Consider the following 24,961-nt stretch of genomic DNA (forward strand, 5'->3'; position numbering starts at 1 on the left):
GGGGAGGAACCCCAACAACCTATAAACTAGGGAATCTAAAAAACTGCTGTTTTTTCAACTGGGGAGAGGAGCAATTTGTGGTGTGGGTAAGGAGAATGATTATCTTCAAGCAAGAATATTGAAAAACAGGTTTGTTTTAAATGTATTTTTTACAAGAATATTTAATAAATCCAGTGGGTCAGGATCACACAGTACTACTACAGCATGAGGAGGGGAACACAGTATCTGTATGTTTCATCAGGAGCAAAAAGTGACCTGAACAGCTTCAATTGGTCATCAGAGCACCCAGCTTTGTAACTAAATTTGTAAGAATAGTCAGGAGAGAGAAGATGAATGGAAGTAATGCAGCAAGAGTTTAACCCACAGTGAAACAGTTATCACTGTTTCCTCTCAAGGACTGGCTTGTCCTTGATAGGAAAGCCAATTACCTGTAAACTTTAGAAAAGCATTGGACATCATTGCTCAGAGCACTCCTGAGCACCTAAAGAAAGGTGAAGGGAAGGTGAAAGTGCAATACTTGTACTCATCATGGGAAACAGAAATAGTGGAGAGAAGAAATCGAAGACACAGAAATGGAGATTCTACCTGGAGAGGCAGAAAATAATGAAGCTAATAGTTAAGTAATACAGGCTTCTGCTATCAATAGGAAGGATATGAGTATGAGATTTCTGGTGATTTTAATAGACTGAAAGCCCATGTGACTAAGAACCATGATAAAGCTGAGTCTGGATCAAGGATGTTAGTGATTGAAAGTGATAAAAGACATCCTGCTAACCCTGCTCTGGAGGAGAAAAATCTTCTTTGGGGAGCTCAGTCCCCAGGGTCTGCAGTCTTGTTCTGCAGGCGTGCCCTTTTCAAAGTTGTAAGGGGTCAAAAAGCAAAGGAAGTGGTGGGTCACATGTGTTTTCAAAGTTTATTCGACATAAGATCATTTCAAATTTGATTCTGTTGTCTTCTGTCGGCCTGTTTGATTTTTCCCTTCTTACTCTTCCTTGATACAATTTAAAAAATAGTTTCTTAGCTAAAGACTATAAGAATAAAAGTTGTAGTAAAAGACTGCGCAGGGTGAGGGGGGCATCTTCGTTTCCTGAGAACAACTCTAAGCCTCCCCCAAAAGCCATCTGTGGGTGGAAATGTCAGCTCTGTCATGCAGCCAGCCACGTCTGAGCAACTGCTCTCCACTACTGGCACCCAGTGGCTTCACAGCCCTGCAGGGCCACACACAGCAGCTCAGACTCCATGCCCACCTACAGCCCCACCATCTCCCGTTCCTCCCTCCCAACCAGCATGGGCAGAATCATGCCCACCCTATGTCCAGCTAAATGCAAAATGCCTGGTGCCGTGGGAGAATGGCACCCACAGTACCCAGCTGGTAGGACCAGCATAAGCAGTACTGAAACCTTGTGAATTGCAGGGTCTGTGAGCCCAGGTGATGGGGAGGAGCAGCAGGCTAAAGAGCTAGGAGAGTCACTGGCAGTGCACTTTGGCCCATTCCTGGCCAAACCACCTGGCTCTTGGAAATGCATCACTTGTAGAATACAATCCTGCCTTTATGTGCCAGTCTCTTGGTGAGGCTGAATTCAACATCAGCATCATGGACTCTCGTCCTGCAAAAGGCTCCAGACCAGCAGTTTTTTTCTCGGTAGTGGTGCCAGTTCCCTTCACTGTCTGCTCCAAAGCCGAACACGGAGACCTGTACGTACACCAGCAAGAGCCATTGCTGTGTGGATGCTGGGGTGTCCTGCAAGCATATGGACAAGCAGTGCAGGGGAGATACAGTGGCAGTGCCTGGTCCCACTGGCTGTGGTCACCTGCTGGCAGGTGTGCAAGGCAAAGAGCAGGGCTGTGAAGCCAGTGGAGGGGTACCTACGCCCATGATGCTGTGTCCAGTTGTCATGGATGTACTTGAGGAAAGCTGGGCTCAGGATCAACACCTGAGTGAAGTGATTGGGTGTTCCCCATGCTGCAACAGGACAGCCAGCCCAGCACAGTGCAGCCATTGTCCTTCTGCCTGGCAGAGTTCTGCCTGCTCCTGAGGAGCTGGAGCCCATAGAGCCATTACCTTGTTTCTGTCAGCTTTGATGAACTGTTTAACTCTTACATATGTGCTGCAAAAGCAGAGGCAAGCAGTGATCATGTAGTACACCTGCTGCTGAGGAGGCCTCTTTCTTTGCAGAGGATGTCCACTGTCTGCCAGCACCCAGCCCAGTGGCATCCCCCACCCCTTGGGCTGGCCCAGCAGCATGCCCTGGCCTGGCTGTAGGAAGGGACATATCAAGCCCATGGCCCTGCTATGGGGACAGCTGCCATCCCAATCATAGGGGCATGGTACTGTGGTTGCCTGAGCCCTGTGGGGACAGGCCAATGCCCAACTACCCCAAAGTGCAGAGCAGAGGTGATGCCTTTTCCTGGTCTTAAAATCAAGAGGCATACACGGTTAGAAGGAGAAAAGGGATTTTACCTTGGTATTTATTCTTAAGGATCCTTAGGTGTACACGTCCAGGTCATATGCATCGAGATGTACCCCACCGAGTCTTTCCCTGTGTCTCTGTGTCTCTCTTCTTCCGTGTGTCCCCCCCAACACTGGCTTTACTAATTACCTAATTACCTAATTACTAATTACCTTTACAACATAGGCTTTACTAATTAGCACATCTATCAAAGATTCCCCAATGAGAGGTTCAAGTGAGCCCCCCCTCCCCAGGGAACCTTCCCCTGGATGGTTCTATCTTGGTTTACAGAATATGTTCTGGAGAGGACCTTGGGGTCTGGGGCACACTGATCCCTGGCTACAAAGCTTCTAAGATGTTTAGTCTCTTAGCTTAACAAACAAGTCCAGGAATGTAGGCAAAAAGCACTAGGAATACAGAAGCTGTAAAAAGGTATAACAGGGGTATAAAAGAAAAGGCAAAAATCTTCATGGCATCAGAGGGATGCCCAGTACTCTTTGTGCCATCCGGACTAGTGCCAGGGCTCCAGTGAGGCACCAGAACTCCTAGACCACACTGCGCCATCCGCAGGGTTTCCAGCACAAGAGATGCCATCCCCCAAAGTTGACACACTGTGTGAGTTCTCTGGTGGAGAAGGAGGTGGTCACCCACTGCAGGTCCAGAGAGGTTTGAAGGGGATGAGGACAAGGTGGACATTGGGCCTAAGGTTCACTGCACTCTCTGGGTACATCAAGTGATAGGTTGTTCTCATGCCAACATCCAGCTCAAAGCCAGTGATCTTTGCTCTGTTCATCCTAAAGGACAGCAGGATGGTGTGTCCCAAAACAAAGGTGCATGGCTGGCTGGTCGCAGGCTCTTGGTCCCACCAGCCAGGGACAGCAGGTCACCCTAGCCAGCAGCAAAGAGAGGACATGGGTGACACAAGGCCTATGTGTGTCCCAGGATGGAGGGCTCCAGAGAGCAGGGTCAGCCAGCCACCTCCATCACAGGGTTTGTGTTGGCAGATTTCAACAGCATGGCCAGGAGCTGGGGCATGTCAGGGTACTGGGAAGACCAGAAGAGACCAAATCCTTTTAGGTCACCCACCTCAGCATCCAGTCATGAATCTCAATTAGCAGCCCGTGGCTGGACCCTTTGAGCTGCCCTGAGTTTCCCACCACCACACAAGTCCTGCAGTGAGATGGGTCCCACACATCAGCAGTCAGGGTCCAGAGGACAGTGAATAGCTGCTGAATTATGGCCTGAAGGTGGACACCACTTGGGACACCCTGCAGGGTCTAGAGGAGCAAGCACAGTGACATTAGCCCCTCCACCAGTAACCCAAAGGAAGACAGAACCCCATTTCTCCTAGCAGAGACCTGGGAAAGGACAGAAAAAACAGATGGGATATTAGTTAAAGGGCGTAGAACAACCCAGGGGGCAGGGTAAGAGGTGGAGGAAGAGCTGAGCTGGGATCTCTGCATCCCTTTATCCCCATCACATCTGTTCTTGGCCCTGCCCCATTGCAAACAGATTCAGGGAGCCTGGGAAGAGCCACAAGCTCCTGCCCATTGCCTCACTTACCAGTCACCACTGAACCATATCCGAGGAGAGCTCGTGGTCTGCGCCCATCAGCAGAGGCCCTATGGCTGCCTTGTGGTGGGCATTAAACTATGTGGAGCTGTTGGTACGGGTGGTGGTGCAGCAGGCAGTAGGGGTATGGAGGAGGGAGTGAACCTAATGGAAAGGCTATCTGTGAGAGCTCAGAAACATTGCCACAGGACCAGCAGCAGGCACAGGGCCAGCACCACCTTTGTGTACCTCTGGAACAGCATCCCACATGCCACCTGCAGTGACATGTCACAAAGACCAGTGTCAGCGACACCACAGGATGCCTTTTCACCCACCCTCTCTGCCCAGCCTCCTGGGACACCCCTTGAATGCTCACCTACCCTGAGGGAACTGAAATAGCCTAATATTCATTTACTTTTCTAACTGTTCAATGATGTTATTGCTGTGTTCTGAGGCTGCCGCTGCCACCAGCTACTTCAGGCCAGACAGGGCTGGCTGGCAGCATGTGCTCTACAAGGAACTGCTCTCTGCCTGCAACACTTTTAGGATCTGCAAACTGACCTCTGAACAAGCAGCAAAGCATCATCGCCCTGGGCACGAGTCAAACACCAGCTTCCCATTCAGAGTGGTGTACATCCACCTACCAAGTGCACAATGTTAGCAGTGAGGCTTTCTCCCCATGAAGAGGAGCTGGGGCAAGGAGCCCCACAGCCTCTCTGCCCTGGCTGACCCCATACCAGCGCCATGCAGCTCCAACCCTAGTGGTCCTGGGGTTCTGCAGCTTCAAGGACACTGAATCATTGCCAAGAAGAACACTTCTGTTCTCTACCAAAAAAGCACTCATGTAGCCTAAGGTCAGAGCGAAAAGGGTTTTCCATTCCTCAGGGAATTCATGAAATGCTCAGTGACTTAGGACTTGGCTTCTGTGAGCCAAGGGAAGAATGAAGAGCAGAGCTTCATGGGCAGCCTTCATCCCAGGGTCAGAAGACAACGCAGGTGGTTTGTGGAGGTGTCCCCTCTGTACTAGAAAACCCCTCATGTTCTCACAGTAGCACCCTGTGCCTCCCTCAGTTGCTATGTGTCAGCACCAGTTCCATTTCTCCACAGGAACCATTTTCTGCAGCTCCTGGAGAATGGAGTCCTGATGGACATCCGACCTGCTGCACTCACATCTGATCCCCAGAACATGCCCCAGGACAGCAAAACTGCTACCCCAGGAGGTCCAGGCAACCAGCAGAGATGGGAGATGGAACAGGATGGAATCTGCATGATCCCAGGTGGTTGCAGCAGGTTGTACTCCCTGTGCAGCCTGTCCTTACTAAAAGCTAATGAACCTCATATTAAAGGGGGAAGCACAAACAAGCCATCACCAGTGCACTGGAAACCCAGATGTGGGTTCTTCCAAGCAGGAAGCTGCCATGAAATGCTGGCTCTTCTCCCCCACAGGGTCAGGGCAACTACCACAGCCCCCACACTCTCCCTGCTGGCAGTCACAAGTCCCTATGACTTACTCTTTTGTCCTCCTGCGAGCACAAGCACTTGCCAGGATGGAGGCAAAGAGCATCTGTCTGATGTGCTGGTCAGGCCAGGTGCCAGCAGTCCCTTGGGCTGGTTTGGGCACTCATGGAGCCTCAGGGGTTTTTAAGCCACAGCTCATGGAGAGGTGGGAGCAGGCTGAGGGCTGTATGGTCAGCACCAGCTGCTTTGGTAAGCCCAGAGAGAGGGTACTCAGCACAGGGAATGTTTCATGTGGCTTGTTGCAATTTCCTGTGGCTGGAGCAGGCAGGGCTCTGGACAGGCAGATTTGAGTGGCCCCATATCCCTCTCTGTGCCACATGCAGCCCCTGCTCTGTGGGTGGTACCTTTCCACATGCACCTGCACAACCCATGGCAGCTCAAGGAATCCCACTGTCTCTGTGTCAGAGGTGCCCCAGTCCAGAAATACTGGCCACAAACCACCATGCCACAGCCATTCAGCCCCTGCATTGGTCTGCATTCGGTGCCATAGACCTGTCTGTCCCCACTCAGCCCTAAGGAAAACTGTCAGGAGACCCACAGCCTCACAACTGGGAAAGCTTCTCCTGGTGTCATGACCCTCTGGTCCACAGCCAGTTCTCCAGGTCCCCTCACCTCCCTGGAGGAAGCTCCACTGAGCATGAACAGGCGAAGGTGATGCTTCTGGGCTTGGTAGTCTCTCCAGTGCTTGTTGCAAGTGCAGCAACTGCCATGGGTTGTACCATGCCATGGGGGAGAACTGTGAGTGGTACAGTGAGGTCAGAGCTGCTGTCCCTTCTTCAGCAGTACCTGCCACTCTGGCATTCCGGCACAGCTCCTCCATGCAGCCCAGAAGCTGAATGCCGTAGTCAGGTTCCCAAGGCCAAAGCAGGAAATTAATGATTAAGAAGTTCCTCTGGATGGGAGAAGCTGCCTGGAGTGGAACTGCCCTCTTGCCCCTGTGTGTCCTGCTGGGATGGCTCACTGACACCAACAATGCAGAGCTCTCAACAGCTTCGTACATCCAGCACGTCACCAGGACTCTTGCACACCTGGATGTAATTTTGGCTCAGAGAGGACAGAGGAACGTGAAATGTGCTCAGCAATTAGAAAAGCACAGCCAGTGGAAAAGCAGTGCAACCTGAACTGTGAGTAATTTTATCCAAGGGGAGGTAAACACTTTGCTTTGCAAGGAGGTTTGGTGGAAAGAGGAAGTATCTAGAAACTCAAACTAGAACAGCACTGCAAAATGCAGAGTCTATATTTTTTGGTGACAGGCTCAAAGGGCCTCTGCACCACTACTGGGGAGCCAGGCAGGGCTGAGCTGTTATGAAACACATTTTCTGGATCACACACACACACACACACACATATACAGAATGAAACCTGTGAGAGGAATTAGGTACAGCACAGGCTCTGTGGTGCTGGCTCCACTTCTTTGCATTCTCAAGCTCCAGTGTGCTCAATCCTCACCACAGTCATAAAGACCATGAACCCTGCAGAGCAGCAGTTGATTCTGCAATAAGGAGAGAACAGCTTCATCGGACACAAACCAAACTAGTTCCACTGTCCTGATCCCAAAGCCCCTGGCAACGGTGTGAAGAGCAAGAATGAGGGACTGGGAGGTTTCATGTGCAGAGGAAATGCAGAAGTAGCAGGTCATCTCCTGGGAGTTTGGGAGAGGGATCCAGAAGATCCTCCCTCTGCTGGAGCATCCTTTCAGAGGCAGCTGATTCTTTGCACCAGGCCCCAGGCATGTGCAGGTGCACTGTATGGGATCCCAGTTTCTCAGGGCAGGTCTGCACAGGGAGTCAGCAGTGCTGCTCAGCACAACCTCAAGATCAAGCAACCCAAGCAAGGTGTCCCTAAGGAAAGGGCTCTGCCTTTGCAGTGTCCTCAGGGAGAAAGGTGTCCTCTGCAGCCCAGAGAAGCAGGGCCAGTGTGGACACTGCACTCTTCTCCATGTCCGGACTTCACTCTGTGATCTGCCAAAAACCTGAAATCATAAACAACGCAGGGATAGCATTCCCAGCACTTAGCAGGGAGATGTCAATGCCAAGGAATCACAGCACTGCTGAAAAGGGAAACTGCTAGGGCCAACACCAACTCAGGTCAAAAGCAAACAGGACAAAGTACTGGCAGATGTGGGAGCTGAGCTGATCCTGGCCTCTGGATCAAACTATTCTTCTGAGGAAGAAGGGGTGATACATCCCAAGAACATGGATCTGGCTCCTGGAGGGGTCAGTGTGGGCCAGACTGTTCTGCTGTGCTTGGTCAGATGTGCAGAGGGGGTCCATGGCTTTCAAGCACAACAACAATCAGGCTGGTCATCTCCTCACACCTTTCATCACAGGTGGACAACAGCAACATGTGTTCTGGTTTGGCCAAATTTAGAAATATATCCTCTGAGAGAAGGCACAACCACCTCTCCCCCACCAGGTTCGGGAAAAAAATTTTCCTCGAAGGAAAGTGAAGGAGATAAAACTATTTATTTAACAAACACACGGGAAAAGGAAAATAATGCTAAATAATAAAATCTCTCGCTGTGGAGAAAAACCTGGGAAAGTGTTAGAGTCCTCCCGTTGGTCTCCTCGGAGCTGGGGCTTGGCCCAGGGCCAGGCCCTCTGTGCTCGGTGGAAAGTCCTCCTGATGTGTTCTAATATTGTAGCAGTCCAGTGGAAAAGGGAGAAAGTCTGAAATTCCAGGGAAGGGGAAAAAAAAAAAATCAACTCTCAGTCTCTCTCTGGAGAAAAAGAAGCTAAACCACTGGCCAAAAGCTGACTGGAAAAAACAGCAAGCCGGGTGCCTCCTCCCTCCCCTGCCGCAGCTGGAAAAAAACATTCTCTCTCTGTGACCTTGAACAAGCTGCAAACTGCTTTGAAAAAGTTTTGCTCAGTTTTTTCCTTCCCCCCTCTCAAGCTCAGTTTAGAGGCATAGAAAGGCACAAAAATTAATTTCTGGGCATAGGCAGCGATATGGGATACACATCATAAGGTCGCCCCAAGACAGTTGTCAGGCAATGCAATGCAACAAGCACACCATCAGTCTGGGAGCTGGAAAGGGAAGGGACTGTGGACAGGGTGGAGAGCAGCAGCAGGGGAAGAGGACATGGCCAGGAAGCAGAAGGACATAGCGTGGAGGTTGGGATGAGAAGCATGTTACCAGGAGGTGAGAGATGTGCAGCTCCAAGGTGCTCCAAGAGCTGCCAGCATTAGGGTGCAGCTGCTATGCATCATGCTTGGCACCCTTCATCTCTGCCATGCTCCCCATACCACTGAGCTCTGCTGGAATGAGGCTGGTTTCTCAATGCACCCGGAGGCTCCAGCTGACCAGATCTCCATCCTGGAGACCCTGGGGCTGCTCCTGGCAGCATTTACTTACACCTTTGTCAAAAATCTGTGGTGTGGAAGACCCTGCCTCAGCCCTCAGTCTGCTACCCTGCCTGGGTGTGTGAGAGCAGGGAGCATCCTTCTGCCAGAGGGCATCCATGGAAACAAACCCACAGCCTGAAAGTTAGGGACAGGGCTATTCTTTTCTCCAAATTCAGCATCTCCAACAGCCCAGCAAACCCGAGAATAACCCTGGCCTGGTGGCATTGGGATCTCACAGCCAGGGTGTGGGTAGCCCTTTGATGCTTGTCTGTGAGCACTGTTGCAGCTCTCACAGGTCTCATAGCTCTCACAGCCCCATGTCTAAGTGAGAGGCTCTGCTGGCCTGACCCATGAATGAGACTCAGCCAGACAAAGCCACCAACAACCTGATCTAGTGCAGGCAGCTGCAGATCTCCAGCAGGTCCCTTCACACCACCATGGTCTGGCTCCTTGTCCCTCTTGAGCCTGTTCTGTCCTTACCTGCAGCTGGACTGGTGAGGCTGGGCTGCTTGGAGCAGAGCAGTACCAAGGTGCTGGCTCTGAGGATGTGTGCTTGTGCTTGATGCTCGGAGGCAGAGGTTGCCTCCTCCTGCTCCTTGTGTCCTCAACAAAGAAAAAAAAAAGCTGAGCCAAGCCAGTAAGGAAGGTTGGATATGACCCCAGGGGAGCCAAACACAGAGCAAGACCAGATCAGGGGACAGCAGCAAGATGATTCTAAGCAGGGCTTCTGGGAAAAGCTCCAGGCAAGAATGGACATAGATGTCTGGGCAGGGATTTAGGGATTTTCTTTTCTCTGCTTACAGGTCTGACTTGAGAAATTACTCTAGTTAGAGGTGGAACTGTCAGAAAGGAGGTCAAACAAAACTTGGTGAGTGTCCCAGAAAGCAGAGTGAACTCTTGGAAGTGGGAAATGTCATGGGAAAGCTGAGTGGGCAAAGGACAGTGGGAGCCTGTCTGGCTAAGGAACAGAACTGCGATGATGTTGCTGTTTCTGCCTGCAGCTTTGGCTTCCCAGCCCTGTCTCTAAATATGTGCTCTTCTGCCTCTCCCAACAGCAGCGGCACTGGGGAGGGGACAGCACATCCCCACGGCACCAGTGGAGAAGCCACAAGGGCATATATTACCGCAGGCCTAGGCCCTAGGGTATATCACTGTGTCCTGCAGCCATAGGGAGGAGGAGGAGAGAAGATCCAGCAGGCAGGAATTGTGCAGCAAGATTGATTTTTTAAATTATTTTACAAACTCTTTTATAGACTTTTTTCTTCATAGTCTAATTGGACAAAGGATCAGCCCCCCCTTGGGGTGACTGGCTAAAATCCTAAAACATCCATTGTCAAAATATTTTTCTACTATACCATAAACAAGACTTTTCAAGGTTGCAGGTGGCTTGGTTGTTTACATACCCTGCTACCTCTTCTGTGAGACAGAAAAGTCTCTCACAGACTTAGAAAATAGCAAGAAAATCCTTGCTAGCAGCATTTTTGTATCTACAATTCCCCCTTTTTGTTTTGATAACAACTCTACTATTAATCCTAAATAGAAATTTACATCAGTTGTTAATTCTAAATATGTCCTTAAGGCTTTAACTATCTGACTCCATAGCAAGAAATTTAAAGTTCAGTCTCTGCTTGTGGAGGGACCATCCCAGTCTCTGCTTGTAGAAGGACCATCTGCCTGATGGTTGACATCTTGGTCATCATCAGAAGAGTCATTAGGCTGATGATCTACATTCTGGTCACCATTTGGATGGTTGGCGTTCTGGCCATCATTTGGAGGTTGCCTGTTCTGCCTCTGGTGCCGTAGGGCAGGGTGAACACATTTTGCAGGTAGCCACCGTACCCCAGTATCTGTGGAAACACAAGCATACCCACGACCTCAAATGATAAGCTCATGAGGGCCTTCCCACTGGTTTAGTGAGTAAATTCTGTACCCAGACTTTTGCCTGGGGAAGTTGTGTCTCACCTGAAGACTGCAATGAGAGAAAATGATTCAGAGTAACAGGATTATTTGAATTTTGTGGTACTGTAAGGTGATTAATTGTATACAAAGCTTTTGCTAGTCGGCTTCAGTAACCAAATTCAAAGGTTCCTGTGAGAATCATTGAATAGCCATGATAACAGCCCTTAATTCAACTAACTGAGCAGAGTCTGACTTAGATTGGTGTGTTAGGCAACCACCGCAAAGGCAGTGTAGGATACTGTGCACCCTTACACACAGTGACCCTGTGAAGGATTGGTTACGTGAGAAGGGACATACAGATTCTTCGCAGCTTACTGATTTGAGAAGCTGGCTACATGAGAACAGGCACAAAGACCCTTGCAGTTAGCTGAGCAAGGTCTCACAGAACACTGCACCACACATCTTGTGTAACAACTAAAGTTGCAGAATATCACATGTATCTTGCTCAATAACTGAACCACCATTGAGTCTTATTGCTGAGCTATGGGTTTATCTGCAGAGTTAGCAAGGATAGGTTTTGGCAGCAAAACAATAGACATCTGTGGTTAGAAGGCCAGTGAAAAAAGGAGAACTGCTGACCACAAAAGAGGAACCAAAGGAGGGGTTAGAGATCAGCTTAGACGATGTGAACCACTTAGAATGCGCCGTTACGAATATGCATGAAGCCTATTATTGATAGTATATAAGGAGCTTTGGTACAATCAATATACCGGATTCCTGTTGATCACTCATATTGAGCGTCCGGGTTTTCCCTCTGTCGCAACATGAGCCCTGCTAAAAACTTGTCCCAATCAGTACCCTCCAGGCTGCCAACACATCCCGTCCCCAAAGGTTAAGGGAAATGGTAGTAACATAAGGCATAATTGTAGCTGTGTGCCCCTCTGAGTCCTTCACCATCACAGGCCGTTCGCTTCAATAGCTCTGTGTGATTCCTCCTAATCCTGCGATGGCCGATCCCACTGGGGGTAAAGGCCATGAGGGAGGCCACGCAGAGAAGGAGATGATACTTACATCAGCACCAGTATCAATCAAACCTCGAAGCTGAGTCCGGGGCGGACGGGCGTTCGGCAGGATCAGGGTACATGTCATCTGTGGCCTTTGGTCAGAGATGTCTGCAGTCCAGAAGGCCTGCGGAAGTCCTGTAGATCCACTGCCGTTATCTTCGTGAGTTTGTTGCTCTATCCTGGGGACACAAGACTTAAAAGGCACTAATTTAGCGAGGCAGGTCTTTTCAGGAATAGTTACAGGGGCGTTTTGTGTGGAGACCATAACGCAAATCTGACCTTTAAAGTCAGCATCAATAACTCCTGAGTGCACTAAGATTCCTTGATGGGCAACGTCAGGTTTTCCCACCAGCATCGCACTGGATCCCTGGGCTAAGGGTCCATATACATCCAAGGGAACCTTATAAATACTGCTAGAGTCTAAGATGACTGCGGCTGCGGTGTGGATGTCAAACCCGTCTGATCTGTGGGTGCCGTCTGATCCCTGGGTGCTGTCTCTAGGGTGGCTGGGTAGGCCTGTGCCTGTACCTGTGCCACTCTCTGGGGGAGTGACTGCATCGGAGAGCAATTCCCCCTCTTGCACCCTGGCGGAAGTTTCCTGACAAAGGCCAACCATCGGCATGAGTCAGGGATCTACAATAATCTGAGCAATGCCCTGGCCTGCCACACCTCTTGCACTGGGGGATCGGTGTGTTCTCTTTTTGGCTCGGCTTAGGCTGCTTCCGTTTTTCGCCTGTTTTGGTTGCTTTGGTTCACTATCAGAAGATGTGTAAACAGGCTGCAGGAACATAGCCAAAGCAGACCTTTTCTGGTTCCCAGATCCCACCTTAGCACAGGCTTCGACCATGTCTGTTACCTCAGGATCCTCTGGCAAAGCATCTATGATTTTTCTGCACTCCTCGTTTGTGTTATCTCTCACTAACTGCCTTAACAACAACTGTCTTAACCCGTCATCCTCAACCTGCTTCTCGAGAGAAGCAGCGACTTTCTCTACAAAAGAGAGGAATGACTCTGATTTCCCTTGAACTATTCCAGTATATCGCTTTCTGGGTGCTGACAACTCTATGGTTTTCAACAGGGCAGCCATGCTGACCTGTTGAGCTTGCTGCAGGACGCTAGAGGACAAAGTACCCTGTAGGCTGGGATCAGAGAAGGGACCAGTCCCCATCAAAGCATCCATTCCTGCTGTCTGTCTAGGATCAGCAGCAGGGAGCTGCATATTCCCTAATGCAGCCTTGTCTGCCAGCTTTCTCCAGGTTTTCTCAAAAGCTGCACATTTTACAGGTTGAAATAGAATTTGACCTAAGTGTCTGATATCAAATGGAGCAAGTAAATCTGTATTTATCACCCTTATTATCTGCATAACCTCAGCAGAACCTAGCCATGTTGTGCCACCTTGGATTACAGGTCCTGGGCAACCTGCCAAGCAATCACCTCATGCTTATCACGCTCACCTGAATTTGAGAGAGCCTTATACACTGGGAAAGCTTGGATCTCCCCTTTTGGGGAGTCAGTACCATCCTGAACTTCTGGCACAGCCTGTGAATGGAGTGTAACAGCTTCCCAATTACCCCCAGAATCCTCAAATCTATTTGGCATTCCAGGTGTATAGGAGAAAGTTTCACGAAGGATGTCTGGACTCCAGGCGGCTCTCTTGAAAGCTGTTTATTGCATAGGTGAAGTTACAGCAGTTCAGGGAGTGGGTATCCAGAGCCAGCCCTACAGCTGTCAGCTCCAGCTTGTAGGCATACCTGAAACTGCTTTCTCTTCAAGTTACAAAGCATTTTATACTTTTCTTTACAGAAATAATACATAACAATGTTAATTATTAACATTATTATGTTAATACATAACAACCAATAAGCACCATACCCAATACCTTTACATTTGCCTATAGCCTATCATAGCTACTACCATCACCATATTATAGTCATTATTATCCAATCACAAGAGTAAGTTACAATTTAAGCTTACAGTGGAAAATTCTTAGACCTTTCTTCTTCTTGCTACATTGACATTTCTTGTTTGCCTGCAATATCTCTCTTTTTGGTAAACACATGTTTTCTATTTACTTATGCTCTTCTTGAGACTTATTTACTTGGTGAAAAACATGTCTTTCTTTGTAGTCACATACCTTTGTCCTAATCATAAAAATCTCCTTCCAACTCATCTCCAGCCTTTGCCTTCTCAGTTACTCAGCGATCAGTGTTTCAGCAAAACATCTTTTACTCTATATCAAAACTTGCTTTCATTTCTATCTCATCCTCAGTTTCTACATTCAGAGATCTTTCTGCCAAGCCTACATATCTGTGAAACTTTCTTACCAAACTTTCATCCTCTCCAACACAAGTGTTTCCGATAACCTCCAGTCACCCTCCTCCAATGCTCGCATTTTAACTGACTCTAAGAAGCAGCTGTAGTGGGTCGGACGCACTGCTACCGTGCAGTCCTGAAAGGTCCAGGGGCGAGACCGGCGCAGCCTTTTCCTTCGCTGCCCGGCTACAGCCGCCTTACGACCTGGGGCCAGAACCTCATCTGCCTCACTGCCTGACGATGAGGAATCATCAGGCAAAGGCAACTCTGAGATGCTAGGAGTGAACAGAGGTTAGCACTTTGGCTAGGTTTGCTAGAGCCAGAACAGACAGCACAGACTACAGTTGGCTGCACTGCAGTTTGAACAGCAGCCTCTTTTCGGGATGCCATCTCAGCCGGTCCCGACCGAACTAGTACTGAAGCTGCTGCAGCCATCTCTGGGGCTACAGCCACACCCAGCGCCGCGCTCATCTCTTGCTCCACGGCAGCGTTCGGCACCGCTGCCGAAACCACTGCTGTTTCTCGCTCCCCGGCCGCGTTCAGCGCCGCTGCCCCGGCTGCTGCTCTGCAGCCACGGCCGCGTTCAGGTTTTCCCACGGCAGCACCACTTCCGGGTTTGCCGCCGGCCCATGCCGCTTCCTGGTTTGGAGCCGCGGGCAGTGCTGGCGGCGCGGGCCCGGCGCACCCTGCACAGCGGGGTGCCTCTGTTATCTGCAGCAGCTGCTTTTGCAGGCTGAGCAATTCTCCCAGCTGCCGGGATATGTTTGGTAACTCTGTCAGCAAAGGCAGATGCTGTATTAAAAGGTCGATGGCTTGGTTCTGCAGCGGTGCAGGACAGTCCAGCGCCAAGGAGGGCAGCGGACCACACCCAGGCAGTCTCAGTGCAGTCACGCCCAGCACTATACCGGCTAAGAAGGGACATCCGGGCGGCTTTTGCTCTGCTGGTGCATACAGAAACGGGCTAGGAGCCGCCACGGGGGTCCAATTCGCTAAGCCGCTAATTCGCGGCCCTGGATAAGCCGTGGCGAGGCATACTGCCCTCCCTCCCGCTGCCCCCGACATCCCCGCCTCTGCCGGCACGGGGTCCCTGGGGGCCGCGGAGTCCTGCGATTGTGCAGGGTGAGGCGGCGCAGGCTCTGCCTGTGGAGCTGGGGGTTTTTTTTCTGGATCCATCATCATTTGCCCCCGGAGCCTGGTCAGCAGGGTCCCCCTTGGACATTCCTCTGTCACTCATCACCAAAATAGGCGAGCCAGCCCTACTGCCACAGTCGAGGTCGGTCAGCAGAATAAATAACGAACGCCAGGTCTGGTATAATTCTAACGCTGCTGGGTCCCCAGACGGGAGTTCGTGCCGGACAGCACAGCCAAGTTCCTGCCATAAGGCAAAGTCCAGGGCAGTATCTCTGGTATCTCCGTCCATGGAAATCCCTTTTAAGGTAGCCCAATCTAATAATTCCCGAACTGAGTTTTCAGAAATGGAGGTTTGCAATATACTAAACACACCTTTCCAGACCATTACCACAGTGTCGGTTTGTGAGCCACTGTTTGCCATTTCTCAGTCACGCTGGACCTCCCAGTCCCGGGGGGGAAAGGGAACAGCGTACCTCTAGAAAAATTCGGCTTGACTCGCAGCAGCAGGACATGTCAGAGAGTGCAGATCACGTCGGGCAGCACCAAATATTATCGCAGGCCTAGGCCCTAGGGTATATCACCGTGTCCTGCAGCCATAGGGAGGAGGAGGAGAGAAGATCCAGCAGGCAGGAATTGTGCAGCAAGATTGATTTTTTAAATTATTTTACAAACTCTTTTATAGACTTTTTTCTTCATAGTCTAATTGGATAAAGGATCAGTCCCCCCTTGGGGTGATTGGCTAAAATCCTAGAACATCCATTATCAAAATATTTTTCTGCTATACCATAAACAAGACTTTTCAAGGTTGCAGGTGGCTTGGTTGTTTACATACCCTGCTACCTCTTCTGTGAGAGAGAAAAGTCTCTCACGGACTTAGAAAATAGCAAGAAAATCCTCGCTAGCAGCATTTTTGTATCTACAGGCATACATACATTGTGCTGCTCTTCAAAGCAGGGATCAGTGCTAGGTCAAAGAAGCCAGCGCAAGACAGCATTGGTCCATCAGGAACCTCCTAGGGCACCAGACAACCCATCACATCCTGTTGGGGCTCAGCTCCCTCTCAGGCCCCACCCTACTGACGGTGCCAGGCTGCAGCAGCAGCAGCTCATCCTGCTAGCCCCCACAGGCCGCTGCCACAGACTCCCACCTTGCTTTGCCTGCTGGGGCAAGAATGGAGGGGGATAGGAGAGCAGCAGCACATCCGGTCTGTGGAGGTGGACCATTGGCAAGATACAGGTGGCACTGCCTCTGCTAACTCTGGCCTGGGGACTGGTGGTAGCAGCTCTAGACCCAGCTGGGAAAAGGGATTTGCGGGTTAGATGGAGTGGGTACAGCAGGGCAGGTACAGGAGCACCCACTTCAGCACAGTGGGAGTGAGGCAGCAAGAGCACGCATGGCCACAAGCCAGCACCTCTCAGGACCTCACCTTCTCATCCAGATCTTTGTCACTATCAAACATACCATCTTGTCCCAACCACCACTCGTATTCCACATGGATGTGGGGGTTGAACTGATTGTTCTGGGTCTGCAGCAGCTGGGGCACAGAGGAACTTCTTGAGGACCTACCAGACCCATTCCACCCCACCAGCCCCACAGGCCCCATATCCGACCATCCACCCAGCAGGGCAACGTCTGCAGCTGCAAGCAGTGCTCCCCAGCAGCGAGAAGCTATTGCCAAGGCCTCCAAATGCACAATTCAGGATGTGGCAGAAGGAAAACTTGGACTTGCTGAGGAGATGCACAGCCCCAGTACAGATTCAGGTTCCATTGCCCAGGCATGACACAAACCCTGCCCTGGTCTGTCCTAAACTGCCTTGCCAGTAGAGCCAACACCCACTGGATCTGCCCTGTGCCTTCCTCTCCATCCCACATTGGCACTGGAGATGCTGAGAGGCACATATGGTCATGTGGACACATTCAAAACATGCAGGCCCCTGTCCCAATCTGCATGTGTGGAGAGGGGAAAAGTTCAAAATATACCCAAAATGAGATTAAGACACAAAAAAGGTCAAATGTTAGTAACCAAAAAAAACCCCTCACTTTTATTTACTATCAAGGAAGAGGGCAAGAAAGATAGGAAAGTAGGACGAAGCAAAGAATTACAGAAAACAAGGGATAGTCACCACCATGGAGGAGCGGAGTTGTGTTGATCCTTTCTTCTTCCACCTGTCAGTGGGGAGAGCTCTGCTGCGATGTGCCGGCATTCGCTCATGCACTGGCTGAGCGGTGCTTAAGAGCGGTTCTGTTCCAGCATGGGGACTATGGCACCTTCTGCACGTCAGCATCCATGTTCACAGGACGTTGGTGTGATACACCCAGTTCTGCGTGTGCAGGTCATTCACTTGTATTGGCGGGGGCTACCAGTGACGGTCATGGCCCATTATTGCATCAGGTCTAACTGCAGTGTCGGGGTCCCTCCCCCCCACCATGTAGTCCTGGGAGAGGGGCCCTGCGGGGGAGGCACAGGGTTTCCCTGGCCCCTGGTCAGCTTCATTCCCCATTGGTTGGTTTGTGTTCCCTGCGCAGGCAAGGACCCTTGGGTCCTGTGACTGCCTCAGTTCCTCGGCAGAGCCCCGGCCACGCAGCTGGGAAAATAAACATCGCTGAAACATCTATCAAGAATCGGTCCATATATATTTCTTTTCCATGAGCCTCCTTGTTTGGTACACGTGTTACAGTAATCCCTGCTGTAACACTGCAGGTCTTATCAAGAGAGCCAGGCAATGGCAAAAGAATTTGTCCTTTCTACAGTTCTCTACAGTCCCCCCCTGCTCTCTGTTTTTGGGACATGACATGTCCTAAAACTGGAGGGGTGGTGAAATAGTGCTTTACCAACTTTTCATGTAGGGAATATTTCATCCTCTTGGCAACATCCAGGACTGTTTCTCCTGCTTTATTAGCTGAGAGGGGAAGCGGCAGCCTTGATGCCCATGAGCCCATTCTGTGCTCAGTGAAATGAAGAGCAGTGTTGCATTTGGAGTGTCTGGCATCAAATAAGCCTTAAAGAAGGGACAGCCCATACCCAGATCAGAACAAAGGCTCAGATCATTAAAGGATTGTGGTGGGAAGATGAAGAGCACAGGAGCTGAGACAAAAGGAGGAGGACAGAAAGGAGGAGAAGTAAATCCAGATGACTCACAGAGATGGGTCAGGATAGAGAGGGGAACAGAAGAGCGCTGTCATTGCCAGAGCATCAAGGATAAAAAACCGGAGAAGGAGGTGACATCCTCTGTATCACCACAGAGAGGTTTGGGCAGACCTGGTATGTGTGTCCTGATGCCTGATGGACACCCAGACCACCTGGACACCCAGGTCCCCGTGCTTGCAAGCAGGGGTGTGAGTGCAAGTGCAAGCAAGTGACAACCATTTTCTTTCCGTTAGACCTCCAAGGAGTGGAAAGAGCTGTAGTTTAAAGTCAGAGGGTGGGACCTGTGATGGTGTTGCTGTAATGCAAAACCCTTCCTTGAAGAGCTGCACCATGAGTCTGGTTGGGGTCGCATGAGCTGGAAGGGAGAAGGGAACAGCAAGAGGTCTGCACCTGAAGGGACTGCAGAGTATCCCCAGACCACTCAGTGGTGGGGCCTTCACTGTGGACTCAAGATCCTTGAAGTACCTTAAGGTATTCTTGAGGTATTCTAGGTAGTCAGTAAAGGCAGGTCAGGCACAGTTGTGCCCAGTGTGGCCAAGGCAGTGAGAAATTTGGCTGCCAAATCACTCTGTGATGGGGGGACACACACCCAGCTCCTGCCACCCCAGTGCAGTCTCCCGATCCTCCAAGGGGCTGCCACTGCGCTGCCTCGAATGGAAAGGGGAGTATCACAGGAAGAGGCAAGATAGAGACACTTACCGCGTTGGAAATTATATAACCCTTAAAATTCTAAGTAACTTTAGTCATAGGTTTGTTCACCTCTGCCAAAGATGTGGGGATAATTGAAGATTATCTTCAAAATACACTGTTTACCGAGGGTTTGAGTTTTGCTGGGTGAGGCTTGATGAGCCTCAATGAACAAAGAGAAGATTCCCAGACTCTGGGAGTTTAACATCTACAAATTGGGAGTAGCCAGAAGATACAGAGGGCATAAATGGACACGAACAATCATCCCCTGATGTGGTTGGAGACACATGGTCTGGGAAAAGATTGATAAGAGAACCAAAGAATGAGGATCAAATTAGCATTGAAGGTAAAGGGATCGATAATGAATAGAAGATCAAGTACTAAAAATTGTGTAATTTAAGACCAATGAATGAGAATTTCTTTGGATTTTTTATGTATAAATATGTGAGAAGTCTGGTAAAGAACCATGTGTGGACAGAATGCTTTCCATTGCACATCCTGGCCAGAATAAAGTAATGCCTACTTCTCTAACGCTAAAAAAAATGGTGCTGGAGGGTTTTTCTTCTTCCTGAGTTTCAGTGACAATCTGATGGTGGAAATACTTGTCCCTTCCCATTTCACCCAGAATCCTGGTTTTAAAGCTCACTTCTGTGTTGTGAAGAGGAGATTCATGAGCAGTATAAATTGTTAGACCTATGATATGGGCACCAGAGCACCAGCACACATCATCTCAGAACCAGCGCTTTGGCAGTCTTCCTACCTGCACTCCAGCATTGGAGCATTATCTTTGAAAATGAGTTCAATGCCTGTTTTGGCTTCTGCTGTGCTTGTGCTCTGTGCGGCAGAGCAGCTGGGGCAGTGTTTACCTTGTTGGACTCTGCCAGCTTGGTGACTCCACCCACGCTGCAGTCCCACCAGGCCTGTGGCTGCCCACCAGAGAGGGAGACAGTGAGGTGGGGCAGGGGCATGAGCTCCTGGGTCAGGAGTACCGCAGAGCAAGCTGGTTACTCCCAGAAGAGGGGAGAAGAGCATCTCCTGCTCTGAGCCAGAGAGCAAAGCTACCACTTCTGTCCCAGGCTGTCAACAGCAGGAACTTGTGATATGTGGTACTCCACTCACAGAGGGTCACATGTACCCCAAACTGGCTTCTGAGCACTGCTGAGCCTGGAGAGACAGCCAAGAGCAGTGTCAGAGCAGGGCACCTTGCTGGATGTGAGAAGAGGCTGAACCTGAGGCTGTCACCCTGCAGGCAGGGTTCCTCACCAATGCCATCTTCAACCTGCCTCTCCCCAGCCACAGCCAAATGTTCTGAGCACTTTAGCAAGACCAAATAGGTATTTCCAGAGAAGAGCTGAGCAGATACTCTGTGTGTGCACAGGATGCAAAGTCCCATGGCTATTCACTGATGGTGATGTTTGCTTTGGCCACCAGCAGCAGTTTGTTATGAGAGCAGCAGTGCTGTAGTGGTGTGTTCCCCTCCACTGTTCACTTTCCTGGGCTTCTGCTGCAGCAGAGGTGTCAGGGACAATAGCAGCACCTCCAGGAAGATCCACCAGCTCCTGCCCCAGCAAACACTGCCTGGTGCTAGCACACCTGTCCTGCTTCCCACGTCACTCACCATTGTGACACCTCAACCCAGAGGGAACAAGGGAAACCCTCTGATCTAGGGGTAGTTACCCCAAGCCCAGCCTGAGCCATGTTTGCTAGCAGGTTTTCCATGATGTTTCTTCTCTTTTTTGGGGAGCACTTTGGAGAAGATCATCAGCCTTGAACCTCTCATTAGCCAAGCTTAATCATGACAAGCTGGCTGGGTGTCATGAACTGGACAAGAAAATCAAAAATATGCAAAAGGGTTAGATCAGATAAAAGCACTGTCAGGTGGAAAATCATCTCCCCAGGTTCCTGTAACCAAGAACACAGCAAAGATGAGACTGTGTCTGCCTGTGGTGCCACTAGAGACAGAAGCGCTGTCCTTTCAAGGTGTCCTGCCACATTTAAAATCTCCAAGAGATTAATAGATGTTACTGTCTCTTCAGAGCCCAACAAATCTGGTGAGAATCTAGTTAACATGGTGGCTTCTGTGAAAAAGAATCGATCATCCCCTTTTCACATTTAGAAACCAAGGCAACCAAAGGTAAATTTTGTCCCCAGGCCAGCAGCTGAACTTTGCCAAGCCCAGGATCTCAGCAGAGCCCTGGGGTGTGCAACAGCTGCTCCCCACAGAGCTGCTTCTTGCTCACCAATTTGTTCCAACACATCTCAGTGCTTCTTGCTCACTGTATCATTTTGCTTCTTTGCTTTAGGGACACACACCAGCAGCATGCCTGCAGCTCTAGAGTTTCCTCAAGTTACTAACTCCACTCTCTTCTTCCACTTACAGCAAGGACCCATGCTGTGGTTTTGCAGGAAAAAAATGCTGCCCCGATTTTTCAGCCTACAGTAAGTTTGGGATGTCCCAAGGAAATCCCCTCAGAAGTTCGCAAGTAAACCTCAATTGCAAATTGGCCTTGGAAATCTTGGGCTCATGGTTTTGATTTCTGTCCCCTTCACACACAGCATGAGGAGGGCCGTGGGGTCACAGCCAGAAAACCTCCCTCTGCTGTGGCATTCCTCACACTGCTCAAGTCTGCCTGTTGCTCCCAGCTCATAGAAAGCACCACTTTCATCAGAAAACTGTTCCCTCCCAGGCATGGGAACCCATAAGGACAGGCTGGAGAACAAAGCTGTTTGCCATAAGGGTCTGTGGGATGGGTAGTCATACCTGCAGAAGTGCCAGCATAGGCTCGCTCAAATCCACGATCTCTGCATATGCCTGAAGCAAAGAAAAATATGTCTGTTGCCTGAGATCAGAAGAAAAACTTTCCAAACAATATTAACAGTGGCAATATAAAGAGCAGTTCTTTAATGAAGCTTTCAGGTGCACAAAATATACCTGTGCTCACACATGGCATCAGATTTTCACAATTTTTATAAGTTTAGCTAATTTGTGTATCTAGCAAGTACATCCAATAGAAGACCAGTTGTCCTGGTAACCCACCCTTGGACCTGCCCCACTGGAGTCCCTCCAGGGGTTCTTAGCCCTGTATTTTATGTTTCCCAGGTGCTGGTGTAAAACAAGATATCCTTGTTAGAAGTTCTTTTCTTGAAAATAAGACTAAACAGAATTTCAAGAAGGTGGCATAATGTGTAAGAAAGGGTAACTGCTGTTCTAAAGTGTAAGAAAGTGCTAGAAACTATAGATCTATATATTAAAAATTCAAAAAGCTAAAAATATACAGAAAAAGCTAAAAATCTTTAGGCATCATGCCCTTGTCCTTCATGGCTCCTGGGAGGACAGAGTGCTGAGCAGCATGGCTCCTCTTGGCATATTTTTTCTCAACATGTTTGGAAATGACATTTTTCTGAAAGGCCCTTTACAGAGACCAGCCAAGTATGAGTTGGGGGCCACAGAGCAACCCAGGTGAGCATGCCAGGCCCACCTCCCTTCTCTGTCTTCCTCAACCACCTTCATTCTCTCTCACTCAGCCCTGACAGTCAGTTTAACACTTCCCCTCTCTCAGCATTCCTAACAACTCTCACAAAACACTATGGTTTTCTCAAAGCTTCCTCTACTGCAGCTATGTAATTAAATAAGGCCTTGACTTTCATGCATTTAAAGTGCCACAGCCAGGGCAAGGACCCCTGCATGCACTGTGGGAAGCCAGAACCAACTCCCTGTCTTTCTTCCCAGCAGGGATCCTACTGCCTTCATCCAACACCCTGCTGTCTTGTGCTGGCAGGGACAAGAAAGGGCTGATGCCTCTCCCAGGCACTCATTGCTTTCTAGAACCCCCTCCATTACCTCTGGTCCAGGATAAGAAGGCCTGGGTGGGAGATGCTCAGGGTGCTGTGGAAATTTGTATTCAGTGATGTCTATCAGCCCTGGTGATGTTTTCCACTCTCCTCTCCTTTCCCATCCTCCCCAGCCCTGACCCATCCTTAGCCTTTCAGACACTGCTACCCTCCCAGTTCAGCACTGGGCTCAGCTCCCTAATGGTGAGAATCAGGGGAAAGGAGCAGAAATCTCAATGATTGGGAAATGCCAAATGGTATGAACTGGCCACGAGTATCCATTGGTCAGGAACAGCTTCCACACTAGGACTGGCCAAGTAATCTGGGACTCTTCCCCAGGAGAGTTTAAGAACAGCAAAAGCAGTTGCTGGCTAGAGGATTGTAGTGGTTTGGTCCAAAATACTCATTACTGTTTACCTTCTGTGAGATAAGAATTAGGAGAAACGCAAAGCAGGCACCAACCTTGAAAGAATATAAAGAAGTTTATTAACAGACCTAAAAGAACAAAAAAAAAATCATACCACACCTTCAGAACTCTTCTCCTCCCCCCACCTTCCTCCCTTCTCCCACTGACAATGTAAAGACAACCCTTAAGATGTTCAGTCTGTTTATCACTTCCATAATAACCTTGTTCAGTCCATTTAGGAATAGGAGTCTCTCTGCTCGCATGTGAGTCCCTTCCCCCAACTTGCAGCTTTTCCTGCAACTGCTCTCAAGAGTCCACTCTTGAAGTTTTTTGGGGTACAATTTTAAGGTTGAACCGTTCAGAAACAAAAGTTCTCTTCACCCATCTCTGGGAGCATTTCATCTCTAAGAACAGAGGCCCTTCTCCTTCCCTGGGAGCAAAGGGTCTTCCTCATCTTCATCTTTAGGACTATCTCTGGGAGCATCTCTAAGAACTGAGGTTTTTTCCTTTCCCATTTGGAGCAAAAGTCCTCATCTGGTCCATCTCTCCCTGTTCAAACTTCTCATGAAATTACAGCTGTGTCAGCATCTGCCTATCTCAGCGCAGGTGCTTTTGCTAACGAGTTGAATGCTCCACCCCCCATGCCTTCATGAAATTACAACAGGTACTCTGATATATCATAGCTTTACAACAGAATTTCAGCTTTAAGCATCTCCTCTTTCTTCTCCCTCAGGTTTTCAGCTCTTCACAGCACTAAAAGGGTTAATCTCACCCAGGCCTTGCAGCTGGAATCTCGCTTATTGCTGTTGCTCACATGATCTTTTGCCAGACAGCAGGGCAGCTTCAGCTGAATCTTGGCCACAGTGGAGAGGAGAGGGGGAGCCGGGCCGCTCCATCTGCACAGAGCAGGGCTGTGGGGGGGTTCCGTGGGTGGAACAGGGCCCATGGGCTCCAGGATGGCTGTGCCCCAGCCTGGCCCAAGCAGGGCCTAGGCCAGGCTTGCCAGCCCCTGCACAGGGCCCGCAGCCACCTGTCCCAGCACCGGAAACGAGAGAGCGCTCTGCCCGGGATTTGTCTATTCTTAAGTGTGGATCACAGAGGCAGTCACAATTTTAAGTGGCTTAAAAAATTGTCCATATTCAAACTGGCCAGCTGATAGGTTCTGTCAGGTCACAGAGGAGCTGTAAGAACCCCTTTGCAAGAACATCACTTCCAAGACTATGCTTTGCTAACCCATGACATCTAACTTGTTTTGTCTTTTTACTGAAAAATGGTGTGGCTGAGGTCTTATGGATGTATAATTTGTCTCAACCAATTTTATCCTGAGAGTTGGTGTAAGAATTTATACATATTTGAAATCATACAAATACGTTCTAACCTTCCCAGTTCTGCCTCATAAGGCTTCAAAATTATTATAATTTGATTAAATTTTTTGGATTTACTAATTAGTGAATTAAAGAATCTTAACAAAACACAAGTAAATGCTACATAAGAAATTATTGAAAACCAGGAGGCATTACCATGGACTGCAAATAAGACATGAATAAAATACAGAAAAGCCTTTTACCACCTTTCAAACTAAAGTGCTGTTGAATCTCATGCCATATGTCTTAAGA

General features: G+C 49.5%; 1 pseudogene; it reads right to left on the bottom strand.

Moving 5' to 3' along the window:
* Nucleotides 1-1,525: 1,525 nt before the first annotated feature.
* On the bottom strand, nucleotides 1,526-4,264 carry LOC104698038 (annotated as a pseudogene).
* Between the last annotated feature and the right edge of the window lie 20,697 nt (nucleotides 4,265-24,961).

This window comes from Corvus cornix, chromosome 20 (genome assembly GCF_000738735.6).
Source record: "Corvus cornix cornix isolate S_Up_H32 chromosome 20, ASM73873v5, whole genome shotgun sequence".
In the NCBI taxonomy this organism is placed as follows: Eukaryota; Metazoa; Chordata; class Aves; order Passeriformes; family Corvidae; genus Corvus; species Corvus cornix.